Consider the following 14,797-nt stretch of genomic DNA (forward strand, 5'->3'; position numbering starts at 1 on the left):
AGCTGACATCTAGGTCTGAGTGTTTAGTTGAAGGTGTGGCTTTCGGTCCTTTTTGCTGAAGGACTTTAGAGCAAGGCTTGACCTCTAATAAGGTCTTTCTGCAGCCAAAGCCATGTGTCAGATCAAGAGACAAATAAATGCTTATGTGGTGTGATTTTTCTGAGGGGAGAGGGAATAAAAAAATTATTCACTCACCTGCAAAAGGTTGCTCTCTTCCCAAGAAGGTTTGACATTTTGCTTTTTTTTCCCCTAAGTAAATGACAAGTCTGAAATTTTTGTGGAGAAACATTATGAACTGTGGAAGGTAAGTAGCTTAAATTAGGCTCTGGGACTTAGGAAAATAAGTATTTTCTTTAAAAAAAAAAAAAAAGTTAAAAGATAGTGCCTTTCTGCAAACAGTGCAATTTACCATTTGGAGACAAATAGCAGAGCTGTACCTCTAGAAGAGAAAGTAAAACGCATTATGTAAAGGCAGTTGATTGCTTCACTTTGCACATCTGAACCACTTAAACCATTCTATCATATTTTTATGACTAAATAAACTACTTTCTTTAAGCATATTGCTGTCAAATGCAACATGAAGTAAAACTTTTCAGTTAAATTCCTTTTATAGTTGAGCTAAAAAATTAGAAAATTAATACACTAATGAAGTTAGGCAGATCTTGTCTTTATTAGCCTCATACATGGTCTAAATACATACAGAAATACACATATCTTTGTGTTTACTTGTGCAATCATGAACAATTTTACCAAAGCCCCTGAGGTGTAAATCTTTATGCCACTGATGGGAAAACTTGTTCTGAGAAATCATTATTAATGATTTGTTTCACTCATGAAGAAAAAGGCTATAGAAGTAAATAGAACTCAAAGTATAAAAAGCTTTCTGGCATCTTTTGAACATTATATTCACCACAAAGAAAAACATGCTAAAAGGCTTATCTAACAGGATGGCAGTAAGTAATCTAGGTTGCTGTTGTTATCTGTATTATATTTTAGTCATTGAGCCAGACCCTATTGAAGAGGTGAACTATGTCAACAAGTCATGGATCTCAGCCCAACCATATAATTAAAAAATCTAGTGAATCAAAAAGCACCCATCTTGATTGTGTGAACAAGAATAGCTCACTGAAGTCAGTGGAATTACAACAGTATAATTCTTAAATTTATGGTGGAAGGATGACACTTCCCATACATAGCTACACGATACAGGAAAATTCAACATTATTAAAAAATATTACCCTACTATGTAACTAGTACTGTCAACTTCAAGTGCCAACCTACGCCCAACTAACCAAAAGAACCCCCTCCCCCAAAACCCAACTATCCAAAAGTACCCCCTCCCCCAAAACCCAATTATTTCCACACAAATCTAGACCTCTCAGTTGTGATGCTGACATGAATATTGTGAAGTTTAAGGTAAATACAAACATGGTTGTTTTTATTTAATAAATAATTCCGGGTTTCTATTTTCAGGATTTACCCTATTAAAAAAAAAAAAAAAAGAAAAAAAAAAAGAAGAAAGAAGAAAGGTGAGTCTGGTAGTCTTATTTAATCATATGATTTCAGAAGCATATGTTTCTAGAATTTTTGGTGAGATAACACAAAAAAGCAGAGACAAATGGTGGTAAAAGTGAGGCAGCTTTACTAACAGACTAGAAATGTAATATAGATTCTAAAACAGGGATGAAGCGAAGAGTGACATTATAAAAGCAAAATTTTAGTGGCAATCTGTAAAGAATAAACAGACCACCAATGTGTGGTGTTTTTAAGAGCTTGTTTGGTGGAGTAGTCTGGCTCTGGGTGTCTTGACATTGTCTGCAACAGATTCAAGGAATAATATAAAATGTAGCAGAGGTGCTGCAAGTACAAGCAAGAAGTAATATTAAGTTGAAAGAACATAAATGTGTTTGTAACTCAAGAAAATAGGCCCTGTTCTACCAAAAGATTTTGGGCTTTATCTATTCTATGAAAGATGAATACTGCCTTTGCATATTTGTTGTTCTTTAAATCCAAGTTATGGAAACAAAAAGTGCAAACACAGCTAGCTATTCTTCTGCAGAACCCTTTAGAAAATCAAGCTACACTGAGATATCTGTTGTAGTGAATAGTTACAGCAATAAGAGAACTGACATGTTTCTTCTGAGAGATTTGCAAATGTTAGCATTTTTGTTACTTAAACTATCATATGAATAATTGTACATTGAATTAATCCAGCTCTACAGAATGATCAGAAATTAACTGAGTTTGAGTGATGGTTAAATTATGTCCTTACAGGCTTTGCAAGGAATGTGTTCAGAATTATGGATTACTGAAAAATAGCAACAAAAAAAACAAAGGAAAAAGTCAAAGCTGGTAATACTAATGGAATAGATAGTTGATTTTTATGCACAATGGTAAACCAGAACAGAAATCACACTTTGGCTGCAATGAACACAGCTGATCTATTGGCTATTAGTATTAATACTAATATATATTTTGCAGTCAGAATGTTTCTGCAGCCTATAAACAACTTATTCTTTCTCATTAACGCATGCTTCCTTGCTACGGTAAGAAATATTGCAAAACTTTCCTCTGAAGTCATGTACCTTATGTAAACATATCTGAATGTGTTCTTGTAAAGCTAGAATTCAGAGTCCTGCAAATAACAGCATAAATATCACTTGTCGTGTTTCAGACATTCTTATTTAGCCACACACATGCCAGGATATATACTACTATTTCACTAGAAGAGCTCTCTCTCACCCTTGTGTGTTGGTTTATGTGGGTATTTGTTTTGATTTTGTTTTGTGGGGGTTTTTTTTTTGGTGTGTCGCCCCTCCAGCCTCCAACCACCCTCGGGATTTTCCTCCAATGAATGTTCTGGAATGAAGGTATTCCTTTAAAAAAAAAGGGATCTAAAAATAGTTTTTAATCTGATTGAAACTTATCCTACTAGCTTAAATATGCTGCGGTTAAAAATGTAAAACCCTGCATCTTGTCTGTGTGTGTGTGTGTCTGTGTATTCCTTCCTTATACATTTACAGGAGTGATTAATAATAAACTACTTTTACTCTGTTGTTATCATAGCAACACCAGAGAGTGTACCGATATTGCTATTACCTTTTTTAAAGACCTTAAACAAACTAATTACACTGGCACTATTTCTGTTCTAATTTACCAACACTACAGGCATGAAATTGTTCAACTAACTATCTCAGGATTCTCTTTTGTAAATTTGGGAGCAGTGATACTGTTGGTCATATCAGGTGTGTTCATTTTAGTAGATAATACAGTGTTGTTATAGACTAATCTTAAGAAACTGCTAGTAGATTGGACTAGATATTTATTGAATCTTATAGACACTGCAAGGTCAGCAATATTTTGTATTGACTGCATTAGCTTGTCTCTGGAAAAGACAGTGCAATAAAATCATCTGTTTTCAATGCCTCCAGTAAGTATGCCATACATTTGGTGTTATTTCTCTATCTTCATCTGCTAATAGTTACAAGTAAAATAGCATTTTGTATTGGAATTTCTTATCTGATAGTGTTCTGTGATTTAACATAGATACTTTTCTCACATAGGCTCATTAATTGGATAGACAAAATTATTCTTACTTAGCATTAAACAGTGGTTGCTTGGTAACTTTCTCAGTGATGCTTTGTATTTTTTCTCGGATGTATTTTTATGTGTATTTCTGCCAGATTAAATAACAATAAGAATGTTTTGACTAAGAAAACTGTTGTGGTTTAACCCCAGCCAGCAACTAAGCACCACATAGCTGCTCACTCCCTCCCTCCAACCCAGCGGGATGAGGGAGAGAATTGGGGAAAAGAAGTAAAACTCATGGTTTGAGATAAGAATGGTTTAATAGTACAGAAAAGAAGAAACTGATGATGATAACACTAATAAAATGACAACAGTAATAATAAAAGGATTGGAATACACAAATGATGCACAATGCAATTACTCACCACTTGCCGATCAATGCCCAGTTAGTCCCCGAGCGGCGATCCCCCCGGTCCCAATCCTCCCAGTTTATATACTGGGCATGACATCACATGGTATGTGTCCTGGTTTCAGCTGGGATAGAGTTAACTGTCTTCCTAGTAGCTGGTACAGTGCTATGTTTTGAGTTCAGTATGTGAAGAATGTTGATAACACTGATGTTTTCAGTTGTTGCTCAGTAGTGTTTAGACTATAGTCAAGGATTTTTCAGCTTCTCATGCCCAGCCAGGGCACCTGACCCAAACTGGCCAACAGTGTATTCCATACCATGTGACATCCCGTCTGGTTTAGGAACTGGGAAGTGGGGGGCAGGGATTCGCCGCTCGGGGACTGGCTGGGTGTCGGTCGGTGGGTGGTGAGCAATTGCCCTGCGCATCATTTGTACATTTCAATCCTTTTATTACTACTGTTGTCATTTCATTAGTGTTATCATTATCATTATTAGTTTCTTCTTTTCTGTTCTATTAAACCGTTCTTATCTCAACCCAGGAGTTTTACTTCTTTTCCTGATTTTCTCCCCCATCCGACTGGATGGGGGGGGAGTGAGTGAGCGGCTGCGTGGTGCTTAGTTGCTGGCTGGGGTTAAACCACGACAGTATGGAATATCCCTTTGGCCAGTTTGGGTCAGCTGTCCTGCCTGTATCCCCTCCCAACTTCTTGTGCCTCTCCAGTCTTCTTGCTGGCTGGGCATGTGTCGCGTCCCAAAGTTGGAGTGACTCAGGTGCGTGGATTTCCTTTGTCAGAATTAAGGTGAAACGACAACAGGGGAGTTCAAACAACAATCAACATTTATTCAACCTAGCTAACTTTGTCCAAGTACACATGAACTTGTTAATGTGAACCTTGCAACATGTCATTAAGCCGCTGTTTGAGAAGAGGAGGGAAATATAGAAAAAGAAATGGAAGAAGAAACATGAAATGTATCAGAAGGAGAGCCCTCCCGTTGAGTCATGAGGTTCAGAGCAGACCCCCTTGCTTTCTGGACTCCTTCTCAAAGAGGAGCTCAGGGGCGGCTAGATCCACTCCTAGTCTCAGACTTGGTCAACGGTTTATGTTTCAAAGGTTGAGGTGTAGGGACTGTGGAGAACAGAGAAGGAAAAGAGGGAGAGAGAGAATGAAAGAAAGAAAGAGAGAAGAGAAGGGTTTCACCAGTCCTGGGTCCAGCGTTGGTCCAGCCAGTGTAGAGATCCAGTTCCAGAGGGCGCACGCCGAGGACTCGTTCTCCCTTCTTTTATAGTGTGTTCGATGGTCTCGACATGCGCAGTCCCATTCCCGGGGTTCTCTGGAATCGGTCAGTGAGCTTTGGGGGGGGGGGTGTGTTCATTGCAGAGTTGACTCTCTTTTTCTGCTGGCATGACCGCTTAAGATAGAAGCACAGTCCCATCCTCCGTGGGGCCTCCTCCTCCAGGCGCTGCTGTACTCCTTCTCCTGGCCACTTAAGATAAGGACTTGAGGCTTTGGAGAAGAGCAGTCCCACCCTCCGGGGTGCCCTCTCCTCTGGCCACATTGTCCTGTTCACAAAACTCCAGCATTTTTACAGAGGCCGTTTTCTTCACCAAAGTCCTTCAACGAATGTTTGAGACATTGACTATAATTTGTCAGACCGTCACAGCATGAGAAGCTGAAAAACCCTTGACTTTAGACCAAACATTACTTAGCAACAACAGAAAACATCAGTGTGTTATCAACATTCTTCTCATACTGAACTCAAAACATAGCACTGTACCAGCTACTAAAAAGACAATTAACTCTATTCCAGCTGAAACCAGGACAAAAGCTTTTTGTTCAGAGCAGGTTCATTCCTTTTGACATTTCTGAACATATTGAGAGTCCTATCTGAGAAAAGAAAGGTAATATTTAAAAAAATATTGGTGATGAGTAAATTAACAGTGAAAAGAAAAATATAGCGTTTGTTAATACCTCATACACCTAACTTTTCTGAGATTACTCTACAGCATTAAATGAGACTATTTTTTTCCCTCAAATTATAGTTTTGAATTGGACAGAATTCCAAATTTTGGAAGTATTTTTGTTTTTTAAAATTATTAATCTGTCTTTAATACATGAAGGTATCCCACAAAGGAAGAAGGATTATTTTTTTTTTTTTCATTGCCTTATTGGAGACAAGTCTGAAAGACAAACATTTCCAATCTAGTGTACTTACGTGGGTTTTGTATGGTAGTCAGCATATCCATTTCCATTCTGAGACAATGCATTTGAGTTTTACAGTAGGGCATAAGAGTGGGCACTTGATAATACAACTAAATCAAAGATCTTGGGTTCAAGGCAAGAATAATAAAAGCAATCCTTCAGATTATATTAAAAGACATTCAAGGAGTAAATGATTTAATTTTCAAAGACAATACTATAGAATACATAAAATAAGTAATATAGATTTGGAGGAGCAGCTATTGCGTTAATATGTTCTGGAGGTGTGAAAAGGAGCTGTCACCGTATTTTAGTTTCTTCTCTTCTTTTTTTTGCAGTGATTTGGGAGGAAGTCCTGCATTAGAATGTCAGATATTCTCATAATTTTCATGCATCACAACTAAATGGAAATGATATTTTTTCCTTTTAACTGCTTGGGATGCTCAGCCGCATAGAGTCAACCCTGCTTTGATTAACTTTAGAGGTAGAAAATTGTCCAAGTCAGTCTTGAGAACTAATTCATGCAAGCATAAAGGACTCAATAGATACAGGAAAAAATACTATATTGGTATTTCAATAATTTTTTCTTTTTCTGTGGCATCAGTGGTCACAAAACTCTCTACTCCAAAAATACAAGAACTCCATCTGTCCCTGCGAGCCAACAGCTTTGGCAAAAATTAAGGAACAAGTCTGTTCTGGCTCTAATTTACAATGACACACAGTATGGTAATTTGCTTTACTTCAGTCAGGTGTTTTAGGGTCTGTGGCTCTATTCTGTGCAAAGCTTCCAGTGTTTTCTGTTAGTGTAGGACAGACCTTTAATGCATTGTTTTAGGCATCAGCCAAGTGCTGCAGTATCTGAGCAAAAAAAATCCTTTGATCCAGTTGTGAATGGCAATCTTTTGCACTGTTGAGATTCAAAGCTTTTGTTTTGTTTGGTTGGTTTTTTTTGGTGAAAGCATGAGAGATCAAAGCAGTTCTGAGGCTGTTACCATTGAACAACTTGTATGAGCAGCAGAACTCTGCAGATGAGGCGGTGGGGAACTGGCTACTCTTTGGGGCAGGTTGTCAGGCCACTAGCTGTACTATGGTGATGTGAAAGTTATGTTAACACGCTCCTTCCCTCTGTGAAACTCTAACTGAAATTAGAGAAAACCATCTTGAAAAAGGTGTACTTCCAGTCTGGTATCTTAATTTTCTCTGCTTACCGCCATATTTCCACCAAAAATGCTGCTACTACACATAACTTGGCCTTTTTTAAATGTGATATATCCCAAGAATTTGTGGAAATAGAAGAAAAATGCTCCCCTCAACTACTGAAATGCTGAAAGCATTACAAAAAACAAAAGTCAGTGTTATAACCTCTGACCTGAATACTTTGTTCAATTCTAGTCATCTAGAGGAAGCCTAGCCAAAGGCTGCTGGAGTAATCAGAAAAGTAGGGACCTCATTTTATCAGAGAGCTGAAAAAGCCTGTCTTTTTCTGTCTAGCTCATAGATTGTATAATTGTTTGCTAGAAATTTATCAAAAGGAGAAACAATGCTGGTCGAAAAGCAAATGCACAAGAGGTGAAGGATCAAGGATGATGAAAACAAATACAGCAAACATCAGAATAGTAGGGAACTGGTAGCCTTAAGAAGAATGAGTTTCTGAAATAGCCTTTCTTTAGGTCTACTTTGGCTATGCCATCTAACCAATTTGACGAGAGAGTACTTATGGACCAGGCTGTACAGTACAGATTGTCTCAGGAAATAAGGGTTTAGACGTGATGACAGTGGAAGCTGTTTTCAGTGTTTTATTCCTAAAATACTATCTTAAGCACCTTGTTCCAGGTCTGGGTACTATTATTTACAGGTGGCTGCTCTGATTCTCTTTCAGCTGAGATGTATGGCATGCCTTATATACAGTAAAATTCTAGATGTTGTCAGTGTGGTTGCATTACATTACCTCAGGGCTTATCTTGCTCCAAAAGCTTGTAATTCAGGCTGGTGTGTTCAGAGTGGTTGTTGGATTTAGGTGTCTAAATCACATTGATGTCACACATAAATAAACATCAGTAGTTAGATATATTGGTTTGAAGTCTCCACTCCTTAGCTGTGAATAAATTTGTGATTTAACAGTGCAGTTTGGGATTTTGAAAAATGGCTTTCCAATCTTCGTTCTGTATTTCACTTCTATTTCAGTGCATTGATTAGCATTGCCTATTAACTGGCGTAATTAAATAATGTACAGTAACACTGATCTTATTGCTTTTCCTGTAAACGAAGAAGTTCATTCATAAATTTGTTACTTTCCAACAAGAGGGAAACAGTTTTCCTCTGAAGTTATTTCAGCTAATTGGCATGAAAGGGTCAAGATTCACTGCATTAGCTCTTTGTAATTTTCATTACCTTTCACGCTGCTGTTTTTTTCCACTTCCTAACCATAAAATCCTGTTTCATTTTAAGAGGGTCTGGATTTAAGATGGTGCTTCTGGTACAAAGCATATAAAACTTAAAAGTATATATTTACCAAAATTAGGTTCTCACAAAAGTAATCTCTTTGACTTGAATAAGACTATTTATTTGAACGACTGCTATTTAGCATCAGTAACATGGATCAATTTAATTCTATTTTCCAGGGAAATGTGCTTTTATCATGGGATGTTGCTATGGTCACATAAAGAAATTGTTTAGCAATTCCTTGTAAAAACTGCTTTCATATTCATACAGAGAAAAAAAAAAAAGTGGCCCGAAGAAAGATCTGACAACTAGAATAAAAGGTGTCTGTTGCAATAAAATACAAAATCTTTTTCAAGGAGATATAACCTGTTCTAGGTATCACCTTTAATTTTGATAACAATTCATTAAAGTGTTTTGTTTTCTAATGTCAAAAGGGGTTAATGAAAAGTAATTTCACTGAAGTTAATCACTCTTCCATACAGTTTTCAAATACTTGAAGAGAATTCAGGATGAGGCCCTGCACTTAGTAGGTAAAATGGCAGAGATCCCAGTTGTCATTATTTTAATTCTTGTAAGTTAATTCTTGCTGAATAATTTCTGCCTCTGCAGTATTTAGGCTGAAGCCAATTGTAAGAGCTTCTAACTGAGCTTCCTATGAAGACAAGTAGTCTACTATTGAAAAATTGCATTTTTCAACTATAGATGGCTTTTTCCTCTCTGTTTCCAAAAGAAGCAAATGTGTTTACCCACATGTCATTCTGGGGTTCTCTGTGCCCACACAGAAGATCAGTTCCTGTAACATTTTCACCTGGTGAGGGTTCTGCCTCCTCCACACGTGCTCGGCAATGGGATGGATCATGCTGGTTTGGCAGAGAGCGGCTCCGTCTTCCCTCTCCTCCGTGCCTCTCGTTGAGGCCATTGCAGTCTCCTTGTCAACTACTGTGGCCTCTCTGCAAACCTTCATGTCACTTACCCCTTTCATTAGCACTGGTTTTTGTGTTCAATTTTGGTTCCTGGATAAAAATTTCACACAGTTTTGGAATTGGTGTTAATCCACAGACACCTACTGTGGTAGCCAACCTAGAAGTGCATAGTTAGCCACAACTGATGAGTATTTCTGATTAAGGCTGGTTTTAGCCAATTAACATGTACTTTCAGTGTATTCTATATAGCTGCTTTGGACTCAGTGTTACATGATAGTATCCTTGCAGCTATCAGAAGTTACATAACTTAGCTTTATCGTATCTGTCTTGGTTTTGGCTGGAATAAAGTTAATTTTCTTCTTAGTAGCTGGTATAGTGCTATGTTTTGGATTTAGGATGAGAAGAATATTGGTAACACACTGATGTTTTAGTTGTTGCTAAGCAGTGTTTATACCAAGTCAAAGACTTCTCAGCTTCTCATAATGCCCTGTCAGCGCAGGCTGGAGGTGCACAAGAAGTTGGGAGGGGACACAGCTGGGACAGCTGACCCAAACTGGCCAAAGGGTATTCCAAACCATGTGACATCATGCCCAGTATATAAACTGGGGGGGAGTTGGCCTGGGGTACACCACAGCTCGGGGATTGGCTGGGCATTGGTCAGCAGGTGGTGAGCAATTGTTTTGTGCATCACTTGTTTTGTATATTCTTTTATTATTAGCAGTAGTGGTATTATTTTCCCTTCCTTTTCTGTCCTATTAAACTACCTTTATCTCAATCTATGAGTTTTCCTGCTTCCCCCCCCCCCTTCAAGTTTTTCCCCCATCCCACTGGTTGGGGCGGAGTGAGTGAGCAGCTGTGTGGTGCTTAGTTGCCGGCTGGGGTTAAATCATGACACCATCTCACAGCATTTATTATTTAGAGCTTTGTTTTTTTTCTCTTGTAGTCTTTTGAGGATACTCAGATTTGCAGCTGGTTTATCAGCTCCAATATTCCTTGGATCTTCATACTCCAAAACAACCAGCAAAGAATGTGATATTATTATAGTATTACTTTTGTGATTTTACTTATAAATGAAACCGATCAGTTTTGAACTGAGATTCTTTTTCCTCAGGAAACAGCACTGAAGTTAAAAGATCTATAAAACCTCACCTCCCTTTTTTTTTCCTGCATAAATAAAATATAACTGTGTGAACACTTTTTCTAAAGCATTGAGAATTCTCAATTAAAAAAAGGTGATATAAGCCAAAGTATAGTAACATTGAGACAGCGGTAAAAACATCTGAAAGTGGCAAAGATGAAATACGCATCAAGCTGCATAGTTTTTCTGTTATTCTCTGGCAACATCTGTGTATATTTGTGCCTGTGTATATATGTGATGGGTTTATGTGTGACTGTGTATGAAGATAATTGTATGGATCTTTGTGTGTGTGAATGTGTACCAAATATGCCAGAATTCAAACTCTTCATTCTTTTTTTTTTCCTGTTTCTTTTCTCTTATCCAAGACAATTTTATATTATTTTGTCCATTTTCTTCCCTCAGTCACCTGTTTGCTCATCTCAAAATTCTTTCGTCTTGACTTCCTGCCCTTTGCTTCTTACAACCGCCTGCAGAACAAAACTTCACTGAGAATGTGAAAATGCCTTGAAATAATTAAAGGTAAGAAGAAATTCAGAATAACTTTTGAATGATAAAGCAGAAGTATCCAAGTGGTTGTAAAAGTTTTTCTCAGGTAGGCAATATTTCTTTTATTGTTAATAATACTGGATGGTCTATATGCATAAATTTGATCTAGATCAACTAAAACCACATTCACATGTTGGTCAATTTAGCCACAACTAATGATAGGGTTTCTTTGCTGGATTTAAGTTGCCTTAGAGAGAACAAATGGTACCTGATCCAAAGGAAAGGCCAGGACAAAAAAGCTACAAAATCAAAAAACTTCTAAGCAATATGATTTGTAGCTGTTTACCACATTGTGAATCATTCCCTCTTGTAATTGGTCTTTTTTTTTCTGCTAGATGAAATAATTTAGGAAGCAGAACTGAAGTCTGAATTTATTTTACTTCTAAAATACAATAGATTTCTATCAAGATCAAGTAAAAGTTTGATAAGTTGAGTGGTTATGTGATTCATGTGACAACATAGGCTTTGTGCCTCTGAGTGAAAGCCAAATTGCTGAGTACTGGAAACGTAACGTTAAACTTTTTCCTTCAAGTAAAGAGGAATTGCTAACAAAAGTGTTACATGGCCTTAGTAATATTTCCATTAATGTGATGTAAATAAGATTCAAGTATAGGCAATGCTTGTTTGCTTTTGTAATGTACGGTTTTGCAATTAATACTATAAAAATGAAAGACTTGTAACATATCCCTATTGAAGGATCATAAAGACTTTCTAGGCAATATTTTGAAACCTGATACAAGAAAAAAAAATATTTCCAAAGAGTCTGTGTTAAAAATGTTTTCAAACTGCATTTGCATTTTAAAAAAACTTTAAGAAACAAAATATTTTACTAAATCTGTAAAATATTAGATTTCTAATTCTGATTGTTATGGCAATTCATTATAGAGACAAAAAATAAGTCTGAACATCAAGATCATAGTCTTGAGTCTTCATTTATCATAAAGAAAGATTATTATGAAAATGTTGTATGTAAACCTAAAGAAATCTGATGAGGCAAATACTTTTCAAATTAAAGATCGTTTTTTCTAACTATATATATTATAGCAATAAATCGCAAGAAGAGAAATCTATCATGTTAGATTATGGAAGCTGGATTAAAGTTTTATTTTTCTAAGACTACATTTTACCTCTCCTCCTCCTCAGGTTCACTACTATCTATCAACAGAATTTGTCTATCATTGACCCATTGTCTTTGAGTGTGCAAATCTTTATTTTCAAATCCAAGGAATTTGGTGGATTGAAAAGTTTGATTTGTGCAGGACTGAGGCTTTTTTCCTACTTAAATGAGGTCATGAAATCAGAACAGACAGATAAGATATTCTACCATTAAAAAAGTATTTCATGGTGGAGTTCAAAAAATGGTTTGAGCCAAAACACTATCTTTTAAAGACTGTAGACAGAGAAACTAATATAATGAGGCACACCTCTAAGGCGGAATGAAAATGACTAGAAACATCAAAAGGGTTCAAAAAAAGGTGCCTATGTGAGATGAGTAAAAGAGCATAAGATGGCCATAGTTTGTTAACAGTGAATGTTATGGACAATGTAAATTAGGGAACATATTTGGTCAGTTGCACAGGAACAAAAAAACCCCTGCCTTTATATGTAGCTCCAGAAACAATCTATTTTCTCAATAAAATATTAGAATTATGAATTCTTTGCCGTGACTACAGTCTTACTTTGGGTTTGTGTGGTAAGGTTAAACATGGTTATACTTGGCAGATAGACTGGAAATAATTCCCTGTGATTTGGAACAGTAAGTCAAATATTTTCAAAGAAATATTCTATGAATAAGTTATCACGTGCTTATAGGACTGTCGTGGTTTAACCCCAGCCAGCAACTAAGCACCACGCAGCCGCTCACTCACTCCCCCCTATCCAGTGGGATGGGGGAGAAAATCAGGAAAAAGAAGTAAAACTCCTGGGCTGAGATAAGAACAGTTTAATAGAACAGAGAAGAAGAAACTTATAATGATAATGATAACACTAATAAAATGACAACAGCAGTAATAAAAGGATTGGAATGTACAAATGATGCGCAGGGCAATTGCTCACCACCTGCCGACCGACACCCAGCCAGTCCCCGAGTGGCGAATCCCACTTCCCAGTTCCTAAACTAGATGGGACGTCCCATGGTATGGAATACACTGTTGGCCAGTTTGGGTCAGGTGCCCTGGCTGGGCATGAGAAGCTGAAAAATCCTTGACTCTAGTCTAAACACTACTGAGCAACAACTGAAAACATCAGTGTTATCAACATTCTTCACATACTGAACTCAAAACATAGCACTGTACCAGCTACTAGGAAGACAGTTAACTCTATCCCAGCTGAAACCAGGACAATGCCATAATAATTATTGTATCTTTTGCTACATTCAATACTGGCCACTGTTGGAGACAGAACACTGAATTAGAAAGTCAGTGTGGCAAATTCTGCCTTGGTGTGCCCATTATACAGCTATTTTCCACAAGTACATTATCAGTTACACAGCAACCAGTCTTGATGATATTCTAGACAATATGAAAAACAAAGAAGATAAGTTTCCTTCATATGACTGTACAAACAGTATATAGCTATTGATTAGCTATACAGGTCGCCTCTTTGAAGAGGAGTGTAGAAGAAATTGCTTTAGTATTTTGGGTGATTTACTTATACTGATCCTGGCAAGGTCCATTAAATACTAGAAAAAAAAAATGAACCTGATGCATTAGATTAAATTTCTGCAAAAGTAATTAAATCCTGTCCTAGGTTTGTTCGTGTATCAGTAAACTAATTGCATTTAGTCAAACATTTGCTTTGAGTCTGGACAAAATTAATTTCCCTAGCTGTGAACTATAGGAAAGCAACATACAGTAAATTGCTCAAGCATTCAGACTATTGACTCAAAAGGCAGAGTTACAACAGAAATGTTGATGTATTCAATAAAAGTAGCCCTTGGAAGAATTACATTTAACTTGGGGAACAATTAATTTTTGGTTATCAAATTATATATAACAATTAAAGTAGATGAATAAAAGAATTATTAGGGAAGGTTTATTTCCTTCTGCCTCTTGTGATTCAATTCTAAAACTGTGAAATTTCTCCTCAAATTCCACAGTGAGACTAAGCTGAATCAGAATTTGACAGAACAGCTCACAAAGATGCCCCTGCTCAGAAAGAAAGCAGGTAGAAAAGTGTAAGTGGAAGGAACCTGAAAGGACTGGGATGAGCATCATTATCCACATAGGAGAAAGGTTTCAAATAATTGCTATATGCACATGTGTTGAAGAAGATCTCGACTCACAGAGGGGTTGTGGATGGAGAAAAACAAACAAAAAGATATGGAACAGATTTTGAGGGCAAACTTCTTCCATTTTCTGTAAAGGTTTGCATGGAGGAGTAAAATGGGTTATTTCTATGGTCTTCTGCTCTCTTTCTGCTCTGAGCCCAGAGGAAGTCCCATGAAGAAGCCCGATGCAGAGCTGAGCTTGCCCTGTAATTGCTGCTGCTGAGAGGCATGAGCTCAGCACTGCACTAGCAATATTCATCAGAGTTTTTGGCTGGGACTGAGTGAGCTTGAGAAAGGTGGAAGAATGCACTGAGCCTGCCCTATGCTGTTTACAGTACAGAAATG

This window comes from Haliaeetus albicilla, chromosome 1, assembly GCF_947461875.1.
Source record: "Haliaeetus albicilla chromosome 1, bHalAlb1.1, whole genome shotgun sequence".
Classification (NCBI taxonomy): Eukaryota; Metazoa; Chordata; class Aves; order Accipitriformes; family Accipitridae; genus Haliaeetus; species Haliaeetus albicilla.